Below are 4,673 nucleotides of genomic sequence, written 5' to 3' on the forward strand. Positions count from 1 at the left end.
TTCAACAAAACGAAATGGTATGCATGACATCTGACTATAAATTGCGACACCAAACGCTCCATGTTAACTCACGCTTCTGACCTTTATCAGTCTTTCATTTGCTTATTTGGTTTTTTGTTTTTGTGTTCCTCCTTTTTTTTTTAACAGAACCCAAAAATAGTGTCGAATCTTTAAATTTTTCTTTCTTCTTGAAGTTCACTTTAATGCACGCTACCACTTTTTAACATCAGCTTAACGCGTTTCTTTGGTCGTCTAATCGTTGTTGTTTCTTCCTTTTACTTAAATTTTGCTTATCTATATTTTGGCATTTAACGCGATTATTTGCATAAAAGTTTGTGCATATCCATAGTAATATTTGTGTATGTTTTACTAGCAGGCCTTGCTTTCATTTCTTTTTCTCTTCTTAATATTCTTAAATAAGTTTAAGCTACACTTTGCCTTGAACCGTAACTAGCTTTTTTCTCTTTTCCAAGTTTGCTAGTACATTTAATTTTTCTCCTTTCTCCTCTTTTTTTTCAACTTGATCTATTTTACTCAAAAAAACCATCTTAAAAGAATTTCACAAATATTTCTTTAGATATTTGCTGCACAATTTTTGTTTTTTTCTGTTGTTTGTTTCTTTTCGTTTGCCACTAAATGCTTTAATTCATATTCTACTGTTCTGTTTTCAAAGTAATCTGTTTTACTAACACAACATAATGACATATATCAGAGTATTTTGATTTCTATCCACTCTAAAGTTTTCGCGATCAATCAGAACCTTTCGGTTGCATGATATCTTCTTATTCCTCTTTTTCTTTGCGTTGGCTACCTAGCGGCTAGCCGCTATTCTTGAAAAAAGGACCAAACCGCAAGATCACGCGATTTTGAATAACGGGATGCCGTTATTGCTATATTTTCGGCGAAAACAGACCGACTGACACCCTACCCTAAGTTTGTTCGCGGACGTTGCAAATTGTATTAACTATATTGAAACTTTGTCCTGATACTCATTTTGGTTCTTGCGATCAGCACTTGGTGTTCTTGTTAATAAGTCTCTTTCGTGTTTTTTTGGTGATTAAAGCTCTTCTCTTGGCTTGCTGTTTGTTTACCGTTGCTTCAATGGTGTGAAATTTACGTCTAATTTGAGAGACAATTTTTGTGATTTTGTTTTCTCTCCTTTTTTGGTGTTTGCAATTTGGTTTTGCTTTCGCCCTCTTGTTACAGTGTCAACGTAATAGAGAAGTTTGCTTAAATTTGTTGACAAAATTTGTGTTGTGGATCTTTTTGCTATTTTTTTTTATTTTCTTCATAATCCACTTCTGTCGTGTTTGACTGGACATGGATTTTTTATATACACCATGTCGTGCGAAAAGGGGCTCAGAGTCTGAACGATTCATTTCGCGTTGGCTTTGTGATTGTCTTTGCAATGCAAAGTATGTCGGTATTATCTGCCGAGCTGCTGGCGTAGTCGCTGATGATAAGACTTAGGTTGTACATATTCTGACTGTAGGAAGCGTGACATTGATTTTTACGAACTCTTCACGGAGACGAGAAATATTTTCTCGGAATTGAGTAAAAATCTCGGCTCCTTGTGGGAGAAGTTTGAGCTAATTAAGTGTAGGTTTGATGAGTGTCGCTTTATTGAGCACTCATCGTCTTCCCAAGCTAGCAAAATTACAACTCGTAGTGTAGCGTGTAGTACGTCACTTCTGATTCCTTCTAAATCTGATTCGTTGGTACAAGTTAGCGCTCTCTCTACAATGAACGTTAGCGTTTCTGCTATTGTTATATCCGCCGGTAACAAAAAAGTTACAAATAAGCTGGGAAGCCCTTCTAGTTTGAGCTAAGTTAAAGTGGCAAGGCTATCTCCTCCCAGTGCCGTCGCTCACTCTACTCATGACATTTTCTTGACGGCTGTTCCTCCCAGAAAAGCAATATTTGTGTCAAGATTGGCACCTGACACATCTGTAGATTACATAAAAAGATATCTGGCTGCGAAAGCCCCATCAGTCAATTTAAAGCGCGTTAGCATTTTCAAATTGGCTCCTTCTCAATCTAGGACAATCTCTTCTTTTAAAATGCTAGTTCTGACTGAAAACATTGATATGTTGTTAAATAAACCAGTGTGGCCAGATGCATCCTTAATTCAGGAATTTATCCTTGGTGATCCATCCAGTAATAATTATGAAGTAGCCCTTTCCCCTTCAAAAACTCCTTCCTTCAGGTTCATTGTTGCTCATTTATCAAAATGGTACGGGCCTAAATTCAAAAATTCGTTCTATTTCCCTAAATTGAGTGAGCACGGAGTTTCCTGTTTGGCCTTCACTGAAATTTGGTTGAAACCCGATCTTCATTTGTCGGAACTTTTTCACAATTCTTTCCAAGTCTTTAGAAATGATCGAGTGATTCGCTTTGGAGGTGGTGTGTTAATTGCCATATCTGCTTCAGTCTCGTCCAATTCAATAGAATTTCCCACTTCTCCGGACGTTTAATTTATCGCCATTCGAGAGAAAATGCCTAATAAACAACTACTTATAATCCGCTCCTATATTCCCCCAAATTCTGATATCTGTGATAGAGCTTCTATGTTCTTTAATGAATTATTTGTTCATAATTTAGTTCAATACAACCGTACCTCTAATTGTAATGGTAAACTGCTTGATCTCTGCTTTGCCACTTTTCGTGAGATTAGTGTATATCGTTGTCTTCCTTTTAGTTTACCTGAGGATCCTCATCATCCAGCAATGTGCATTTCCTTTCATCACAAGTATGGTGGTTCGTTGAACTGCCTTAACGTTCCAAATCCAACTTTTTCAAACAAATATTATGATTTCCAACATTCCAATGCTAATTTCACATCTTTCACAAATTATGCTTGATTTTTCAACTGGAAGTATTGAAAGCTTGCTATCATCGTTCTACAATATATTAAATCTAGCTATTTCTGCATCTGTTCTGGTCAAGCAGTGCCGACCTCGAAGCAGCTGGTCCCCGTGGACGTTTAAATATTGCAAGAATAGAAAAAACACGCTTTTGAAACGATATTCGAAAGGTGGCTGTGCTTTCGACTATTTCGCTTACTCGGTGGCGAGGCATAGATTTAACTCCCTCAACGATAAATATTATTGCAGATACCTTCAGTTCATTAAATCTTTCTGTTTGCTAATCCCAAATACTTTTTTAAGTTCGTTAATTCCAAAAAAAATGTCCCTAAATTCCTCGCAAGTTTCTTTTAATAGCTCTGAGTCTCCGGAAGATATTGAAACTTCAAATCTCTTTGCTGAATACTTCCGACGAAACTTTTCGACAGCAAATTCCGATTTATCAGCAAACTACCCATATCCTATAACTAACTTGATTTTAAATCCTAATTTGGTTATTTCTGAAGATGACGTTTTTAAATGGATGGTCTTTTATGGGGTGCCTCTAAGTTAGTACCTGTAGGTTACGGTATTAACAAATTGCAAATCATGTGTGTTATTGAAGATGACAAAGTATTAATTGATTTGCTAACTGAGACAATCCAAAATTTTGAAGACTTTGTTCAATCGGTAGATATTGCTGCCTTTAATAAAATCTAAGACAAGTCTCGTTAATACATTTAAAACCAATTTTTTTTTACTCCGATGTCATTAAATAGAAACTCCGTCTTTGCTATGCAAAAATCTGCAAAAATTGATAACGTTTTTGTTTATTCGATGCTCTTAACTTTACGGGAGATCAATTTGAGGATGCTACATTTTCTATCACGGCCGCATCTGCGGAAGTGATGTGGTAAACTATATTTGGAAAATATCAATTGTGGGTGATTACTCAATAACATCTTTTAAAGATTGCTGATCTAAACATATACAGTTTTTCTGCAGAAGAACGGGGGGAATCGTTTGCTATTTAGCAACAACAAAGTTGATAAGACTTAATATAAAAATCTCATTTTTTCTTTATTAAGGCAATAATGAGATAAAAGCAATACAATGTTGACAGGACAATAAAGAACTAGTGTTTATAAGTTATAGGAAGTAATTAAATAAAAGTTTCTGAAAATAATTAAGTAATTATGAAAATCGAGATTTTCAATTTTTTGAACTAATGACATCCGCTTGATATTTTTTGGAATAGTTAATCGCAATTGTAGAAATGCAACATCTCAATTAGTCATAAAGGGACACTCACATAGAATAGCCGGCAGAACTGGAAACATTGCCAGACATATCTTTTGCAGGTTCAGTGCTTTCATAATGTTTATTATTAAATAAAGTCTTATGTACTCTAAGGCCAGCTAAAAAAATGTCAGGACTGCGATGGCAGTAAATAAGCCGTAGAGTTTTGTAATCCGATTGTACGCTGGAGCCAATCGTATCAAGGACAGACGGTAAATAGTTTTCCATCGTTTGTCGTCTGCGTGAATCAGTTTAGTATCCATTTTATTAGAAAAACAAAAATTTGTTTGAAGGATATTACCAAATTTTGGTCTGATTATAAGTTCATTGTATTAATACTTTCTCAAGCAACGCTTAAGAAGCGAAAAATGGAGGGAGCATAGAGTTGCTTTCAATAAATTGCAATGCGACAATTCTGTTAAAGTGATATATATTTCAGCTGCAATTCTGTTAATAAGAAATTTCTGCTAGAATTCTGTTAAATCAGAATTTGAGGATTTTTTAGTTAGAACATTTGTATTATCAGCTGGT

This window comes from Glossina fuscipes, unplaced genomic scaffold, assembly GCF_014805625.2.
Source record: "Glossina fuscipes isolate IAEA_lab_2018 unplaced genomic scaffold, Yale_Gfus_2 221, whole genome shotgun sequence".
NCBI lineage: Eukaryota > Metazoa > Arthropoda > Insecta > Diptera > Glossinidae > Glossina > Glossina fuscipes.